The sequence below is a fragment of the Enhydra lutris genome, unplaced genomic scaffold (genome assembly GCF_002288905.1).
Source record: "Enhydra lutris kenyoni isolate GAN:26980312 unplaced genomic scaffold, ASM228890v2 scaffoldscaffold85, whole genome shotgun sequence".
Taxonomy (NCBI): Eukaryota; Metazoa; Chordata; class Mammalia; order Carnivora; family Mustelidae; genus Enhydra; species Enhydra lutris.
In genome coordinates this window covers 5,571,775-5,591,444 of record NW_019154169.1, presented here as the reverse complement: position 1 = coordinate 5,591,444, position 19,670 = coordinate 5,571,775, and the positions used below count along the sequence as shown (strand labels likewise).

Here is a 19,670-nt window from a genome sequence, read left to right as displayed (position 1 = left end):
CCACACTGTTATTATGAAATGCCTTATTTAATCCCTACTAATAGTCTTTGTTCTGAAATATATATTATTTGATACTATATCCATTTGGCTTTCTTACAATTAGTAGTTACACAGTGTACATGTTTTCCATCCTTTTTTTAAAAAAAGATTTATTTATTTTAGAGAGTGTGAGCAGGGAGAAGGGCAGAGGGAGAGAATCCTCAAGCAGACTCTCCACTGAGCATGGAGCCTAATGGGGGGCTCAATTCGAGAACCTTGAGATTATGATCTGAGCCAAAACCAATAGTTGAACCCTCAACCAACTGAGCCCCCCAGGTGCCCCTCCATCCTTTTTACTTTAACCTCCCTATGTTTTCATATTTATAGCACGCTTTTTTTTTTTTTTTTTTTAAGATTTTATTTATTTCTTAGAGAATGTGCATGAGCAGAGGGAGGAGCAGAGGGAGAGCAACAGGCCAACTCAGTGCTGAGTACAGAGTCCGACCTGGGCCTAAGTAGTACTCAAGTATATGAATAAACCACAATTTGTTTATACTAATTATATTTTGATAGTCTTTTTTTTTTTTTAAGAGTTTATTTATTTATTTAAGAGAGAGAGCATGCACAAGTGTGGGGAAGGAGCAGGAGAGGGAGAAGCAGACTCCCCACTGAGCAGGGAGCCCAACATGGGACTCAATCCCTGGACCCAGAAATCATGACCTTAGCCAAAGGCAGATGCTTAACCAACTGAGCCACCCAGGTGCCCCAAGACTTAAGTGTTCTATAGTTTTCAGAGTACAGATCTTTTACTCTGGTTAGGTTTATTCCTAGATAAGTTATGATTCCTGGTGCAACTGTAAATGGAATTTGATTCCTTGATTTCTCTTCTGCTGCTTCATTATTGCTGTATAGAAATGCAACAGATATCTTTGTGTTGATTTTGTAAACTGCAACTTTGCTGAAATCCTGTATTCTAGCAATTTTTTGGTGGAGTCTTTCAAGTTTTCTACATAGAATATCATGTTTGTGAACAGTGAAAGTTTGGGACACCTGGGTGGCTCAGTTGGTTAAGCAGCTGCCTTCGGCTCAGGTCATGATCCCAGCGTCCTGGGATCGAGTCCCACATCGGGCTCCTTGCTGGGCAGGGAGCCTGCTTCTCCCTCTGCCTCTGCCTGCCACTCTGTCTACCTGTGCTCGCTCTCGCTCCTCTCACTCTCTGACAAATAAATAAATCTTAAAAAAAAAAAATAGTGAAAGTTTGACTTCTTCCTTGTTAATTTGGGTGCCTTTTCTCTTTGTTACCTGATTGCTGAGGTTAAAATTTCCAGTACTATGTTAAATAACAATTGTGAGAGTGGACATCATTGTCTTGTTCCTGACCATCGGGGAAAAGGCTTTCGTTTTTTCCCTGTTGAGGATGTTATTTACTGTATGTCTTTCGTATGTGGCCTTTATGATGTTGAGGTATGTTCCATTTATCCCTACTTTGTTGAGGGTTTTTATCAAGAATGGATACTGTATTTTGTCAAATGCTTTTTCTGCATCTATTGACTCAATTGTGTGTTTGTTTGTTTGTTTGTAAGATTTTATTTATTTGACAGAGAGATCACAAGTAGGCAGAGAGGGGTGGGGAAGCAGGCTCCCTGCTGAGTAGAGAGCCCAATGCCGGGCTCAATCCCAGGACCCTGAGATCATGACCTGAGCTCAGGGCAGAGGCTTAACCCACTGAGCCACCCAGTTGCCCCAAGATTGTATGTTTCTTATAATTTCTTTTATTAATGTGGAGCCATGTTGATTGATAATGCAATACTGAACCACCCTTGCAGCCCAGAAGTAAATCCCACTTGATCATGGTGAATAATTGTTTTAATGTACTGTTGGATTCCATTTGTTAGTATCTTGTTGAAAATTTTTACATTCATGTTCATCTGTGATATTGGCCTATAATTATCCTTTTTGGTGTGAGCTTTGGTTTCTGAATCAGGGTAATGCTGGCCTTGTAGAATGTGTTGGGGAGTTTTCCTTCCATTTCTATTTTTTTGGAACAGTTTGAGAAAAATAGGTATTAACTCTTTTTTAAATGTTTGGTAGAATTCTCCTGGGAAGCCATCAGGCCCTGGACTTTTGTTTGTTAAGAGATTTTTGATTACTGATTTTGTTTCTTTGCTGGTTATGGGTCTCTTCAAGTTTTCTATTCCTGTTTCTGTTTTGGTAATTTGTATATTTCTAGGAATTTGTGCATTTCTTCCAGATTGCCTTGTTTGTTGGCATATGATTTTTAATAATGTTCTCTCATAATCATTTGTATTTTTGTTGGTTGTGTTGGTTGTGATCTCTCCTTTTTCATTTGTGATTTTATTGATTTGGGTCCTTTCTCTTCTTTTTGGTAAGTCTGGCTAGGGGGTTATTAATTTTATTAATTCTTTCAAAGAACCAGTGCTTAGTCTGATTCATCTGATCTCCTGGGTGTTTTTTTTTTGTCTATCATTTATTTCTGCTCTAATCTTCATTATTTCCCTTCTTCTGACTTTAGGCTTTCTTTCCTGTTACCTTTCTAGCTCCTTTAGGTATAAGGTTAGGTTGTGTATTTGAGAGTTTTGTTTCTTGAGGTAGGCCTGTATTGTTCTGTACTTTCCTCTTAAGACCATTTTGCTTCATCCCAAAGATTTTGGACTATTGTGTTTTCACTTTCATTTGCTTTCATGTATTTTTTTTATTTCTTCTTTAATTTTCTGATTATCCCACTCATTCTTTAGTAGGATGCTCTTTAACCTCCATGTATTTATGGTCTTTCCAAATTTTTTCTTGTGGTTGACTTCAAGTTTCATAGTGTTGTGGTTAGAAAATATGTATGGTATGATCACAGTTGTTTCATACTTGTTGAGGCCTGTTTTGTGACCTAGTATGTGATCTTTTCTGGAGAATGTTCCATGTGCACTGGAAAAAAATGTGTATTCTGCTGCATTAGGATGAAGTGTTCTGAATTTATGTTAAGTCCATCTGGTCCAGTGTATCATTCAAAGCCATTGTTTCCTTGTTGATTTTCTGCTTAGATGATCTCTCCATTGCTGTAAGTTATTGTATTTTTATCAATAAACTTCTTTATGTTTGTTATTAATTGATTTGTATATTTGGGTAGTCTCAAGTTGGGAGCATAAATATTTAAACTTGTTAGATTTTCTTGTTGAATAGACACCTTTATTATGATATAATGCCCTTCTTCATATCTTATTACAGTCTTTGGTTTAAAATCTAGCTTGCGGGCTCCTAGGTGGCTCAGTCAGTTGAGCATCTGCCTTCAGCTTGGGTCATGACCCCAAGGTCCTGGGATCAAACCCACATCAGACTCTCTGATCAGCGAGGAGCCTGCTTCTCCCTCTCCCTCTGCCTGCCACTCTGACTACTTGTGATCTCTGTCTTCCTATCAAATAAATAAAATCTTAAAAGATTTTTTTAAAAATCTGGTTTGCCTGAAAAAAGTATGGCTACTCCAGCTTTCTCTTGATGTCCATTAGCATGATAAAGGGTTCTCTATCCCCTCACTTTCAATCTGCAAGTGTCTTTACTAACCTGTTTTTTTAATCCATTTAAAAATATTCTATATTTTAAGGCAGTTTTAGGTTCATGGCAAAATTGTATAGAAAGTACAGAGTTTCAGGGTGTCTAGCTGGCTCAGTCCATGGAGCATGTGACTCTTAATCTGGGATTGTGGGTTCAAGCCTCAGATTGGGTATAAGATTACTTAAAAATAAAATCTTTTTTTTTTTTCCAAAAAGTACAGAATTTCCATTTACCCCCTGTCCGCACACATGAATAATTTCCCCATTATCAACATTTTGCTCTACACAGTGATACATTCATTACAGTGAATCTACATTAACACATCATTATTTCCCTAGGTCTACGGTTTACATTAAGATTCACTCTTGGTCTTATATATCCATATCCAGTGGATTTTAACAAATATACAATGATATATTCACCATTATAGTATTATATAGAATAGTTTCACTGTTCTAAAAATTCTGTGCTACACTCACTTATCCCTTCCTCTATTTTTTTTTAATTGTCTCCATAGTTTTGCATTTCCAGACTATCATAGTTGGAATCATACAGCCTTTTCTTTTTTTTTTTAATAATTTTTTTAAAAGATTTTATTTATTTATTTGACAAAGAAAGATCACAAGTAGGCAGGCGTTGGGGGGGTGGGGCGGGGAACAGGCTCCCTGCTGAGCAGAGAGCCTGGTTCAGGGCTTGATCCCAGGACCCTGAGATCATGACCAAGCTTAATGCACTGAGCCACTCAGGTGCCCCTCATACAGCCTTTTCTGATTGGCTTCTTACACTTACTAATGTGCATTTCAGGTTCTTCCTATTTTGGGATGAGGTTTTGTTTTGTTTGTTGTTTTTTAAGATTTACTTATTTATTCATTTAATTTAGGGGAGGCAAGGGGAGGGGAAGAGGGAGAGAGAGAATCTCAAGCTGAATCCCCACTGAGCATGGAGCCTGACATAGGGCTTAATCCCACGACCCTGAGATCATCACCTGAGCTGAAATCAAGTCACATACTTAACTGACTGAGCACTCAGGTGCCCCAACTTGTTTTTTATTCATCTTTTGTATATATGTTATATTTTGTGTCATTCAAATACATTTTAATAGTTTATTTTCATTCATGTATTGACTTTTTAGTTATATCTATTTCCATGCCCAGGTTTTCATTATGTTGAATACTTTAAGAATAGCTGCCTTGGGGCGCCTGGGTGGCTCAGTGGGTTAAAGCCTCTGCCTTCGGCTCAGGTCATGGTCTCAGGGTCCTGGAATCGAGACCCACATCAGGCTCTCTGCTCAGTGGGGAACCTGCTTCCTCCTCTCTCTCTCTCTGCCTGCCTCCCTGACTGCTTGTGATCTGTCAAATAAATAAATAAAAATCTTTAAAAAAAAGAAATCGCTGCCTTGAAGTGTTGGTTTTTTTGTTTGTTTGTTTGTTTGTTTGTTTTTTTGCAAAATCCAACATAGGGGCCCATTGGGGATTTTAGTTTCTCTGACTGGCTTTTTCTGAACATGGGTCATATTCCCCTTCCTCTTGTTTTTTTTTGTTTGAATGCTTAGTAATTTTTCTAGAAACCTGGATATCATGAATAATACAGTAATGTGATTCTGTTATTTCTTTTTTTTTCCCTGAGTAATATTGTTTTTTTTTTAGAACAAAATTTTTTAGAACAAAAATTTTTTTTTTTTTTTTAAGATTTTATTTATTTATTTGACAGAGAGAGATCACAAGTAGATGGAGAGGCAGGCAGAGAGAAAGAGAGAGAGAGGGAAGCAGGCTCCCTGCTGAGCAGAGAGCCTGACGCGGGACTCGATCCCAGGACCCTGAGATCATGACCTGAGCCGAAGGCAGCGGCTTAACCCACTGAGCCACCCAGGCGCCCCACAAAAATTGTTTTTGTTCTAGCAGGCAGCTGATTTGGTTGAAATCGAACTTTAAACTCTGCCCCTACCCCCAAGTGTAAAGCAGCTGATAGATCAGCTCAGTTCTTTAAGCTTCTACCTACTGCTTTGGACCCTAGGCCCCTAAGGGGAGGGGAGGTAGGTTCTCTTCATGTTCATGTACCTTAGCTCTTATTAAGGAATTGGTATTTATACTTATATTTTAGGTTTTACTTTCTGTAGGTCTCTTTCTTCCAGTGTTTTTTACCCCTCATTTCCTGCTGCTTTGTGAGCTGCAAATTCAAACACCTCCATCCTGTAAGACTTCAGTTTTCTTTTGCTTGAGCTATGAGCAGGTTATGTAATGCTGTTAATCAAAAATGCAGAAATCTCAGAATCTCACTAGGTGCAAGTTTTTCACAACTCTTTTCTGGCATCTTTTTGCTAAGTCCTCTGTGACTTCCCCAACAATTGCTTAGTTTAACTACCAACCTGGAGTTCTGGTAGTGTTTATACTCTCATTTTGGTTCTCATCATTTTTGTAGTTCTCTGACTTCAAGAATTTATTTCCATGGGTGCTTGGGTGGCTCAGTGGGTTAAGCCTCTACCTTCCACTCGGGTCATGATCTCAGGGTCCTGGGATTGAGCCCCACATTGGGCTCTCTGCTCAGCAGGGAGCCTGCTTCCCCCCCCCCCTGCCTGCCTCTCTGCTTACTTGTGATCTCTCTCTCTGTCAAATAAATAAATAAAATCTTATAAGAAAAAAAAAGAAGTTATTTCCGGCGTGACTCAATTGGTCAAGCATCCTTTGATCTCAGCTCAGGTGTTTATCTCACAGTCATAAGTTCAAGCCCTGTGTTGGGCTCAACAATAGGTGTGGAGCCTACTTTAAAAAAGAAAGAAAGGAAGGGAGGGAGGGAGGGTGAAAAAGGAAGGAAGAAAGAATGAATTTATTTCTATATCTCCCACTTATCTGCCAGCTCCAAATTCTGTCAGATATACATGTTGTGTTAATTATAAATAATTCTTATCTGAGGGATCGTTTTCTTGACCAATTTATTGTATTAGTTTTGGATGCCAGAAGTTGTTCCCATGCATTTAAAAACAGTATTCTTCCCGCATAATATAATCTTGACAGGGAAAAATTTTACCTTGAGAGTTGTGCTCCCCTTGTAATATAGAGCATCTTGTATATTCTTTTGTTGTAGTACCTGTAGTACCTTAACACTTTCTAGCATTTATGTTTATACATACTTTCTTAAAGGTATGTGTTCCTTGCTTTGAGGCTATGCAGGGACTGTGCCTTATATGTCGTGGCATTCCAGTAAACTAATGAAGTTTTGGGATACAAAGTGACTTCTATTTTGAGAATTAATTATTAAATAAATTCAGTGACAGGTACGTCTGCCTTCACTTTTGTTTACCTTACTATGTAAATCACAAAATAAAAATGATTGACTTTCTTTATATTCATATGAATGCCCCAAAGGAGCAGGATCAAAAGTAGTCCACAATATCTGGTCAGCTTACTCTGATCATAGTTCCAATCCATTGCAGGCATCAGTGTCATTCAAAGATGTGACTGTGGACTTTACTCGGGAGGAGTGGCAGCACCTAGATCCCGCTCAGAAGACTCTGTACATGGATGTGATGTTGGAAAACTATTGCCATCTCATCTCTGTGGGTAAGAAGAACTCTCTTTGAAACTTTCAGTAGCATACATTTCCTTTCAAAGGGCCTGAATTATGCATTGAATTTCAGGCTTAAGAGGTGATGAATTATTTGTTAACAGAAAGGATAACTGTGTACTCACCCAGAGCAAGATGTTAAGTTTTCTCTTACATAAAGAAGTACCTTAATTTGCAGTACTGAAAATGTACTGTAATAATTTTTTTTAAATTTTATTTATTTATTTGACAGAGATCACAAGTAGGCAGAGAGGCAGGCAGAGAGAGAGGGGAAAGCAGGCTCCCTGCTGAGCAGAGAGCTGGATGTGGGGCTCGATCCCAAGACCCTGAGATCATGACCTGAGCCGAAGGCAGAGGCTTTAACCCACTGAGCCACCCAGGTGCCCCTGTAATAATTTTTCAAGTGCATTAAACCTAAGCAACTTAATCCAAATTTTTTTTAATCAGGGTGTCACATGACCAAACCTGATGTGATCCTCAAGTTGGAACGAGGAGAAGAGCCGTGGACATCATTTACAGGTCATACTTGCTTAGGTGAGTTTCTCACTCTTCAGGTGGATGAAATCTAGTGGAGAATAAATTTTAAAATGGTCACATGGTGGGTGGCACCTTTGAAATATTTTGTCTTTTTAAAGGCTTCTAATCTTTTAAATGATTATCATGCCTGCAAAACTTAAACTTTCAAATATCACTTTCCCAATATAATATTCTTTCTAGTTTGCTTGATGTTATCAAGGATAGTTGCCACTCAGTCAAAATGTACTATAAGCCTTCCTGTAGATCTTTTTTCGAGATTCGTGTCTTTTTCTAGCCTTCTCAGTTCTTTATCTTCTTACCATTGCATATATTTCTTTTAGGCATTCTTTTTTTTTTTTTTTAAGATTTTATTTATTTATTTTACAGACAGAGATCACAAGTAGGCAGAGAGGCAGCAGAGAGAGAGAGGAAAGCAAGCTCCCTGCTGAGCAGAGAGCCCGATGCAGGGCTCGATCCCAGGACCCTGGGATCATGACCTGAGCTGAAGGCAGAGGCTTTAACCCATTGAGCCACCCAGGCGCCCCTCTTTTAGGCATTCTTAAATCTATTTTTTTTTTTAAGGTTTTATTTATTTGACAGAGACAACGAGAGAGGGAACAAAGGCAGGGGAAGTGGGAGAGGGAGAAGCAGGCTTCCCACTGAGCCGGGAGCCTGATTTGGGGCTCGATCCCAAGACTCTGGGATCATGACTTGAGCTGAAGGCAGATGCTTAACAATTGAGCCACCCAGGTGCCCCTTAAATCTATTTTTAAAGAACAGAATATTCTTGGCTAATGTTTTTCTTCTCATTGCTTTCCATTTTTTTCTTTTTCTTTTTAGTACCTCAGATTTGTTTTCTGTGCTAAGTCAAATAACCTCCCCTTCTCACCACAAATCTAGCTATTGCTTTTAAAACTTATTTGCCTTGGCCCAGATCGATAATTCCACAGTTATCATTTCTTCCAGTAAACTTCTGTGGTTCATTTTATATGGCTGATCATCATTCCTGAAGTCAGCCCTTAGTGTGGGTAAAACATTAACTTATTCTTATCCTGATTCCCTTAGTGATTATTTCCAACTTGGCCTCTTTTCTTCATTACTAGCCATATTTCCTGGAACAATACCTGGCATATAATTGTCACTGATACATATATTTTTAAATGTATATTTTTTCACAGTACTCTCAGTCTTATTTCTCCAATTTGACCTCAAGGGATCTGCCTTTAAATTATAGTAATCTCATCCATTGTGAGGACTAAAGCTCTTTATGAAGATGTCTTTAACACTGAGATACTCAGCACATTTCTCCCACCCTCACGGTAGTATTTTAGGAGTTCGGCACTCTGATGTTTCACCTGTTTTGTGACAATATGTTGAAATGAAAATCATGAACTTTCCTAGCTTTTAAATTCTTTCTCATTATCTATTTCTAAATTATTTTATTTCTACCATCGATAGCAGCTTTTTCTGTCTCTATCATCATCTCTTGTGAATCTCTTCACAATTTGTATTATGTTTATCAGCCTGTAAGATAGACATCTTCCCATATTTTCATTTTTGACTGATGTCATACAAAATGATGTTACCTTACTTCATGTCTTGACTACAATAATTACATCTTGGCTTTGCTATAATTTTGTCTTAACTCTTTTAATTTACTATTCCCTATTATTATATGAAATTGAAATTCTCATTCAAGGACTACTAAAATAAGCCTTCATTTTGTCTTTTCAACTTTACTTTTCTCCCTTGTGGAAAACTTGATAATTTCCACTTGATCCAGTCTCCTCAGTGTTCTCTACACATCTATGATTTGTCAAGATGTCCTTTTCATTGTGTTCTGTTTTACCTTTCATATACTATCTATCTTAAGTCCTGAGATTTTTTTTTCTCCATACACTGTTTCTTAATGACACCACATCCTCTTTTGAATTCCCGTGCTACCAACTAACTAAACCACAACTCTTGGATATGGTTATATAATTTGATAACTGATTATAAGTGGTTTATGTTTAAGGATTCTTTCCTTAAGAGGATAAGATCCTCTGTTCAAACCTTTCTTATTACTCTAGTATAAAACATGTTAATTATTCAGTAGATACTTCATTAACTGTGGAGCTATACAGAAGAGGTATGTTCTCCTCCATTCAGAAAGCTTACACTGGTAAGCTCATTTCAGATATACCTGCTCAGGCCATCACAGTATAGATTCTGTTTGAAATGGTTGAATTCTGCCAAGCACTACCTATATAGGTAGGATACACAGTGTTAATATACACTCAGAAGAGTTAAAGGAGATAAACAATAAAGTATTCTTTTCTATGAAAAAGGATTACTACCAAAATCTGCATTTTTCACAAAATATTTATGACTTGATTAAGCTTGTAAAAAGATTTGTTAAAATTGACTTTCCTAGACCATGACTATTTTCAGGTTATAAAGAAATAGTGCTTAAAGTGGTGGGGGGGAATAAGTGAAGGAATTTTGATATAATTGAATGGTAGCATTTTCTTGAAGATTATCTAAATATGAGTAGAAATAAGACCGGAAGGCAAGCCACCTGATTAAAAGAACATGAGCAAAGCATGTGTTAAGAGTAAGTGAGAGGGGCGCCTGGGTGGCTCAGTGGGTTAAAGCCTCTGCTTTTGGCTCAGGTCATGATCCCAGGATCCTGGGATCGAGTCCCATGTAGGGCTCTCTGCTCAGCCAGGGAGCCTGCTTCTCTGTTTCTCTCTGCCTGCCTCTCTGCCTACTTGTGATCTCTGTCAAATAAATAATAAAATCTTAAAAAAAAAAAAAAAGAGTGAGATACTTATAATGCAATAAATACAAGACCTTACTGTTGTTATGTGTGAGATTTGGCAGATATGTGGACAATTCTGAAAATGTGTTTGGATATAAAAAGTGAATCTAGGTGATTTAAAGTCTTGTTTACAGAGGTTCCTTGTATGTTGGTGTTGATGGTAATGGACTGAAGAAAAAAAACCAAGGTTTAACATTGTTCTACTGAATGTGGATGATTGCAAAGTAACAGAAGTCAAATATAGCTACAAAATTATAAAAGAAATGAAGGTTAAAGTTAACGATTTAGAATGAGAATAAACAATCTAATCTTGTCTAACATATGGAAAACTGGAGTTAAGATAATTTACTATATCAGGGAAAGACTTGCAGCAGTCTTTCTTTAAACCTGAAAAAATAAGTCTGCAAAGAGGAATAGTTATAATTGATGATCATGAGATTTTTGTTATTAAACCATCCTGAAAGGATAATAGCAATATGAACATGCCAGTAAATATACCCCTAGTCAGTTTTATAGTTCCTATTGGAAGTATTTTCTCAGCTCTTCTAAGAGAAAATGATTCCCCGCTATATGGAGGATAAGAGCCTAGTCCTTCTAGGGGCACCTGGGTGGCTCAGTTGGTTGAGAGTCTGACTCTTGATTTTGGCTCAGGTTATGATCTCAAGGTCCTGAGATCAAACCCTGCATTGGACTTTGTACTCACTGAGAGTGCAAAAGTTACTAATGTACATTGCTTAATTTTTTTATTTTTTTCCACACCGAGGCATAGTTTTTATTTAGGTTTTATGTCTTTTTCCAAAAGTAATTTGTCATGGGGTCTTTCTTGATCTCATATGCTAGATCTTTCCATAACAAAAATGTGAAGATTTGCAAATTGTTATTAACTATTTTCTTTTGTAGAAGAAAATTGGAAAGAGGAAGACTTTTTAGTGAAATTCAAGGAACACCAAGATAAGTTTTCTAGATCAGTTGTATTCATCAACCACAAAAAACTGATTAAGGAAAACAGTAATGCATATGAAAAGACATTTACTTTAAGCAAAAACCCTATTAATTCAAAAAATCTACCTCCTGAATATGACACTCATGGAAAAATTTTTAAAAATGTTTCAGAATTAATCATCAGTAATCTAAGTCCTGCAAGAAAAAGACTTAGTGAGTATCATGGATATGGGAAATCACTCCTTAATACTAAAGCAGAGACAGCTCAACCTGGAGTCAAATCCCATAATCAACGTGGCAAGGCTGTTAGTCATAACGAAGTACTTATGCAGTACCATAAGGTGGAAACTCCAGCACAGTCATTTGGATATAATGACTGTGAGAAAGCCTTCCTTAAAAAGGGAGGATTAATTACACATAATAGAGCTTACAGAAGGGAAAACCCATCTGAATATAATAAAAGGAGAAGAGCAACCAATATTGAAAAAAAACATACATGCACTGAATGTGGGAAGTCCTTCTGCAGGAAGTCAGTATTGATTCTGCATCAGGGAATTCACACAGAGGAAAAACCCTATCAGTGTCATCAGTGTGGAAATTCATTTAGAAGGAAGTCTTATCTCATTGACCATCAGAGAACTCACACAGGAGAAAAACCCTTTGTTTGTAACGAATGTGGAAAGTCTTTTCGCCTAAAGACAGCCCTCACTGATCATCAGAGAACACATACAGGGGAGAAATCATATGAATGTCCACAGTGTAGGAATGCCTTCAGATTGAAGTCACACCTCATTCGTCATCAGAGAACTCATACAGGAGAGAAACCTTATGAGTGTAATGACTGTGGTAAGTCCTTCCGCCAGAAGACAACACTCTCTTTACATCAGAGAATTCATACAGGAGAGAAACCCTATATTTGTAAAGAATGTGGGAAGTCCTTTCATCAGAAGGCAAACCTTACTGTACATCAGAGGACTCACACAGGGGAAAAGCCCTATATATGTAATGAATGTGGAAAATCTTTCTCCCAGAAGACAACCCTCGCTCTTCATGAGAAGACTCATAATGAGGAGAAACCATATATTTGTAATGAATGTGGGAAGTCCTTTCGCCAGAAGACAACCCTTGTGGCACATCAGAGAACACATACAGGGGAAAAATCCTATGAATGTCCTCACTGTGGGAAGGCCTTTAGAATGAAGTCATACCTCATTGATCATCACAGAACTCACACTGGAGAGAAACCATATGAATGTAATGAATGTGGGAAGTCCTTCAGTCAGAAGACAAATCTGAATCTACATCAGAGAATTCATACAGGGGAGAAACCCTATATTTGTAATGAATGTGGGAAGTCCTTTCGCCAGAAAGCAACTCTGACTGTACATCAGAAAATACATACAGGACAGAAATCTTATGAATGCCCTCAGTGTGGGAAAGCCTTTAGCAGGAAGTCATATCTCATTCACCATCAAAGAACTCATACAGGAGAGAAACCATATAAATGTAATGAATGTGGGAAGTGCTTCCGCCAGAAGACAAATCTCATTGTACATCAGAGAACTCACACAGGGGAAAAGCCCTATATTTGTAATGAGTGTGGTAAGTCCTTCAGTTATAAGAGAAACCTCATTGTGCATCAGAGAACTCACAAGGGAGAAAACATAGAAATGCAATAAATGATGTGACTTCTTTGTAAAGCCTCCCCAAGTTATTGTAAAACTTTAGTTTAAAAAACAGCATGCTAAAACATTTTAAAAAGGTAATTTTAATCACAAATGTAATAATAGTTAAAGTACCAACTACATAACTACTGTTTACTAGCATATGTAATGGGTATGATCATTTGTTATTAAATTCTATCAGAAATGAAGCTAAATTTTAAGTTTTCAAGTTCTGTTGACTCAGTTTATTTTTTTAAAAAGTACTTACATAATACATGAAGACCAAGATAGAATGGTCATAATGTCAGTTTCTATAAAAGAAGGAAAATATGAAATATATTTTTCCTTAGGCTCTGGAATAAAAAACAGTTGTTACTTCCCCAAAGATTACCATGTACCTGGCTTAAAATGTCATGAAGTAGTCTTTGCATGTCTTTAAACTTTATGTATTTTTTTATCATGTATCATGAATTCTTTTGTGTCTTGTTTCACTCAACATTTTTAAGATTCATACATTATTGCATGTGGCAGTAATGTGTTCATTTTCATTGTTTACTCTTCCATCTTACAATATACCACTATTTATCCTTTTGATGGATATTTGTATTTTTTATAATTTTGTGTTGTAATAAAAATGCTGCTTAAATGCTATAAATATTCATTTGTGTGTATATTTCTGTTAATCTTATATTAAGATGAATTACTCAGACCAAGGGTGTATGCAAGTTTTTTCAGCTATGGTAGATAACTGCCAAATATCTCAGACCTTTCTTACTATGAGATGATTCACTTGGAGAGTAACAGCTCTGATTGTAAGCAATGTGGAAAAGGTCTTTAGCAGTCATCCAACTAGAGAATTATTTTTATTTATTTATTTTTTTTTTAAAGATTTTATTTATTCACTTGACAGACAAAGACCACAAGTAGGTAGAGAGGCAGGCAGACAGTGAGAGGGGGAAGCAGGCTCCCCGCGGAGCAGAGGACCTGATGTGGGGCTCGATCCCAGGACTCTGGGACCATGACCTGAGCTGAAGGCAGAGGACTTAACCCACTGAGCCACCCAGGCGCCCCTAGAGAATTATTTTTAAAAATCCATATAATGTAATTGTAAGAAGACTGTTAAACATGAATATATGAGTGTAATAAATTTAAAAAGACTATTTAGCTGTGGCTTACACATAACCAGAGAATTCATATTGGAGGGAATCCTATAGTTGTCATTATTATAGGGATACTTTTAGCCATAACTTACACCTTATTCAACATCAAAGAATTCATACCAGAGAAAGGGAAGTTAAGAAGTGACATAGATGAATAAAATTTGGGAGAATAAGTCACATAGAACTATGAAATAGATATATAAGTAAGCCTTTATACCTCGATCTCAGGAAATGCGGATATCTGAAATTCTCAAAAATTACTGGAGGGGCGCCTGGGTGCTCAGTTGGTTAAGCACCTGCCTTTGGCTCAGGTCATGATCCCAAGGTGTTAGGATGGAGCCCCGAACTGGGTTCCCTGCTCAGCGGGGAGCCTGCTTCTCCCTCTTCTCCTCACTTGTAGTCTCTGTTGCTCTCGCTCACTCTCTCTCTCAAAATCTTTTTTAAAAAAATCATTGGAGGGATTGTGATGTTTGAGAATTGGAAGTCTGCTAAAACAGTAACATCTATAGCATCCTTTCTGTGAAAGTAGTAAATTCAACAGCACCTTGAACGGGGTTACTGAAGGCCCCTGATTATAACATATTTATTGTATACATTGTTACTGTGTATAATAAAATGCAGTGGAAATCTAAATAAGCTTCCCCTGTCCCCCAGTTGAGGCTGTCTACAGAAAGGGATACCAGTTGCCAGTGGATAATAAATGGAAACATGCTTGTTCAAGGCTTGCAGATAATTTGAGAGGAAAAAAAAGTGGGTAATAAGGAAAATCAGACATGATACAAATTCAGACTTGAAAAGATCATAGAAAATATAATGCCTTGTCTGGCCAGACAGAACACTGTGGAATTTATTGGTAGCTATTTATACTTGGAAGGATTTGGGATTTTTTAAGGTTTTGGGTTTTTTTGTTTTGTTTTTGTTTTTGTTTTTTTTAGTGTGGGCAGTTTGAACATACTAGAATAAAAAGGTAAGTAATAGCATCTATATTCATAAATATGAGAATCTAATAATTGTTTCATTTGAATATATCTATATTTGTATGTGAATAAATACTGTTATATGCTAACAATTAAGGATATAAGTCTATCCTTTTTCTTGGGTATGTAGTGAGTGGGGAGGTACGGTATAACTGAATCTGTTCTAGCCTCAACTGACCAAAGATGTTGGGAATGTGTGAGTCACTTTCTCTTGGATATTTTACTCTCATTTGTTTCTTTTCTGCTATGCATTTCTGTGGCTGTCATAAAAATAGAAATTATCTAGCATTCCTACATGTGCTATCCTGCCTCTTGGTTTACTAATTATGTCCTGAAATAGCCATGTTTTGTTTGCAGTAGAGCATTATATGCATATACTTATTTTATTGCTATACATGGTACATAATAATCATGTTTTAATAGGTCTTGTGTATGAGGTACTAGAAAATCTTGTGTACTAATGGACAGTGTTTTGAACTTACAGATGACTAGGCTGCTTTCCTACCTAAGAGAATTTCCATATAGGAAGTTACATAAACAAGTCAAAAGAATTTGTATAGTAATCATTGGGAATCTCTACATATTTACACTTTTAGCTATTTCCCAAGATCTCCCCCAATTTCTACTCTCCTATCATAGTTACTATACCCATCAAAATATGTATCACTTACAGAAGGGGATGGAATGGAGTGTTATTAGAAGAGAGAGACACATTACTACTGTATTCATTGTCATGGAAACTTTAAAAACAGGTAGGCCAGTCCCAGACTCCTTTGGCATCCTAGGACAAACAGCAAATATCCTAAAACTATATTTCACATTTTGCATTTCCCTTACTCCTAATCCTATAGTAAGCCCTCTTCATGCAAATCCCTAGAATGTAAATATCTTGAGTTGGCTAAGGAGGGAAGGAGCAAAAAAGATACTATGCAAATGTTTGGCCATAAAAAGTTACCCTACTTGAAATGTCCTTGCAAAAATTTAAAGAAGTGGCAGATGCCAAGTTTTCTGTATGATTTTTCTCTTTTTAATTTTATAATTTTTAACTTTTCCATTTAAAATCAAGTCCATTCAATTTAATTTTATAAGTATGCCACTTTATACAATTTCTTGGCATTTTAACCAAATTTGTGATTTTTATGGTAGCTCCAGGATATTAACATATTTTGGTACCAGGAAATGGGGCTCTGCTAAAACAAACATCTAAAAATGTGGAAGTGAATTTCGGCAATGGGTAGAGGCTGGAAGAATTTTAAGCCACATGATTAAAAAAGACTCTATTGCCTTAAACAGACTGTTAGGCTTAGGGATGGTAAGGTATAGGCTCAGGAAGAAAAGAGCAAGACTGAGAAAGCTATTTTCTTAACGGATACATATATTCTCGTGAGTAGAATGTCACTACTATTAACATGTAATAGTGTTTCTATTGAGGGCTCAAAAGAAAATGAGAAAACTATTACTGGAAACGTGGAAAGATGATTCGTATTATATAGTAAAAAACTTGGCTGGATTGTGTTTTATAGTTGTGTGAAAAGCAAATTTGGAAGTGATAAATTTGAATACTTGGCTGAGAAAATTTCCAAGGAAAATGTTGAAGGTTGGGCCTGGTGTATTCTTGCTGCTTATAGTAGAATGTGAAAGAAAAGAGAAATAGAGAAAGGAACTAGTATGCAGAAAGGAAATGAAGTCCTGATTATTTAGGGGAATTCTCAGCCTATCCAAACTGCAAAGGATGCTGAAATTAGGAGATTAACTGGAGAAAGCTCTGGAGAGACAGTCTGCCTGGACAACTTTTTTTTTTTTTTTAAGATTTTATTTATTTATTTGAAGGAGCAAGCAAGCAAGCGAGACAGCAAGCACAAGCAGCGGGGGTGGCGAGACAGCAAGCACAAGCAGGCTCCGTGCTGAGCAAGGAGCCTGATGTGGGGGCTCGATTCCAGAACCCTGGGATCATGACCTGAGCTGAGGGCAGCTGCTTAACTGACTGAGCCACCCAGGCACCCCTGGACAACTTTAGCTGAAGAGATTAGGTATGTGACTCATGGATCCAATCAACCATCTCAGAAATGAATAGAGATGGTTTCCCAACAGTGGTGTTTTGGAGGTTTTTTTGTTTGGTTGGTTGGTTAGTTGGTTTTCTTGAGTGTGGGCAGTTTGTCCTGCCTCCTAATTGTGCGGATTCCTTTGACAAATAAAGAAGACCCACAACCCACAAGGTCTTTCCAAATTTTGTATCAGCAGAAACACTGCTAGCTTGGACTGACAAAAACAGAGACAGGATGAAATAACAAGGCTGTCAGGTTTCCAAAATTCTACAGGCAGGAAATGGGCTGATAGAGACACTCAACTATAAACATGCATTACCCTTCAAGAAAAAAGGAAGAATGGGGACGCCTGGGTGGCTCAGTTGGTTGGGCCGCTGCCTTCGGCTCAGGTCATGATCCCAGCGTCCTGGGATCGAGTCCCGCATCGGGCTCCTTGTTCTGCGGGGAGCCTGCTTCTCCCTCTGCCTCTGCCTGCCACTCTGCCTGTGTTCGTTCTCTCTCCCTCTCTCTCTCTCTGACAAATAAATAAATAAAATCTTTAAAAAAAAAAAAAGAAAAGAAAAGAAAAAAGGAAGAATGACCTTGGAGCCATGGACTTTGAGGGCAGAGACCCAACCTGGAGGGTAGAGTCTCAGAACACAAGGGATTACTGTCAGGCCTTAAAAACTAATGGAATTTGCTCCGCTGGTTTTTGAACTTTCTTGGAACCATTGATTTTCTTATGTGTTTATTGACCATCCATATAGTTACTTTGGTGGAATGTCTGTTTATCTTTTGTCTGTTTTCTAATTGGGTTATGTGTGTGTTGGGGGGGGTTGCTGTTAAATATTGAGAGTTCTTTATATATATTAGATATCAGTCCTTAGCAAGATATGTGATTTGCAGGGATTTTACTCTAGTCGGTAGTTTGTCTTTCCATCCTCTTAACAAAGCCTTTTGTAGACCAAGATTTTAATTTTGATGAGATCTAATTTATCAGATTTCTCTTTTATGAATCATGCTTTTGGTATCAACTCTAAGATCGCTTTACCTAGCTCTAAATCCCCCAAATTTTTCCTTTGTTTTTTTTCCCACAGGTTTTAGAGTTTTATGTTATACATTTTGAGCTGTTATATGATTGTATCAAATATGATATGATTGAGATATTACTATTGAGTTATAATGTATAATACTGAGGTAGAGGATTTTTTGTTTTTGTTTGCCTGTAGTGTCCAATTGCTCTAGCACTATTTGTTGAAAAAGCGGTCTTTCCTTCACTGAACTTGTTTTATACCTCAGAAATCAGTTGGGCATGTTTATGTGAATCTAGTTCTGGCTCTTTGTTTTGTCTCATTGATCCAAGGGCCAGTTTCTGCTAATACCACACTGCTTTTATTATTGTATACTGTAAATCTTGATATTGGGTTGAGTGATTCCTCCCACTTTGTTATTCTTTATCAAAATGACTCTATATATTCCAATTCATATGTCTTTTCATTTAAATTTTAGAATAATCTGATCTTTTAAAAAAAAAAGAATAATCTGGTTTATATTTACCAAATGGACAAAGTAATGGCCTCACGAATATACCCACATCTTAATCCCTGGAACTTGTGAATTTCTAGGTTATATAGCAAGGGATTGCAGATGGAATCAGGTTGCTAACCACCTGTCTTTAAGTAAATTATTCTGGATTATTCACATGGGCATGATATAATCACAAAGGTCTTTTTAAAGATAGAAAAGACAGAAGAGGAAGTCAGAATGATGCATTTTGAGAAGGACTCTATCTATTGTTGCCTGCTTGGACGATGGAGACCAAGAGGACAATGCACCAAAGAATGCAGGCAGGCAGCCTCTAGAAGCTGGAAATAACAATAAGAACCAGAAGAACAAGGAGGAGACTAGAGAAGATAGAAGGTCCCACGTGAGCTTCCAAAAGGCCATAAAGGAGTGCAGCCTGCCCACACCTTGCTTTTAGCCCAGTGAGACCCACGCTGGACTTCTAACATATAAAAACATATAAAACTATAAAATAATAAATTTTTTAAGCTATTTGTTACACCAGCAATAATACATTTACAAAAATGGATTTGGATAGGAATTGCATTTAAACCTCTATATCAATTTGGAGTAAATTAACATCTTTACTGCCTTCCAACCCATGAACACACTATGTATATATATTTTGATCTTCTATTTCTTTCATCATCATTTTATAGTTTTCAGCAATAAAAGTCCTATATGTTTTGTTACATTACTATGTGTTTTTGAGTGATTATGAGTACTATGTATTTTTTTAATTTTAGTGTCCATTGCTAACATACAGAAATACAACTGATTTTTGTATGTTTGTCTTCTACTTTGTGACTTTCTGAACTCAGTTTTTAGTTCTAGAAATTTAAAGACTAATTGAATTTTTCTACATAGATAATTATGTTATCCGTAAACAGGACAGTTTTACTTCCTATATAGGCCTTTTA

At 37.1% G+C, this 19,670-nt stretch overlaps 1 pseudogene across 1 annotated transcript in view; it reads left to right on the top strand.

The window, feature by feature from the left end:
- Nucleotides 1–19,670, top strand: part of LOC111161452 — a 637,630-nt pseudogene that overhangs the window by 478,463 nt on the left and 139,497 nt on the right. Inside the window, exons 13-14 of the transcript XR_002641531.1 lie at nt 11,855–12,996; nt 13,741–13,743. The product of XR_002641531.1 is annotated as a zinc finger protein 208-like (transcript). The remainder of the gene's footprint in view (nt 1–11,854; nt 12,997–13,740; nt 13,744–19,670) is intronic.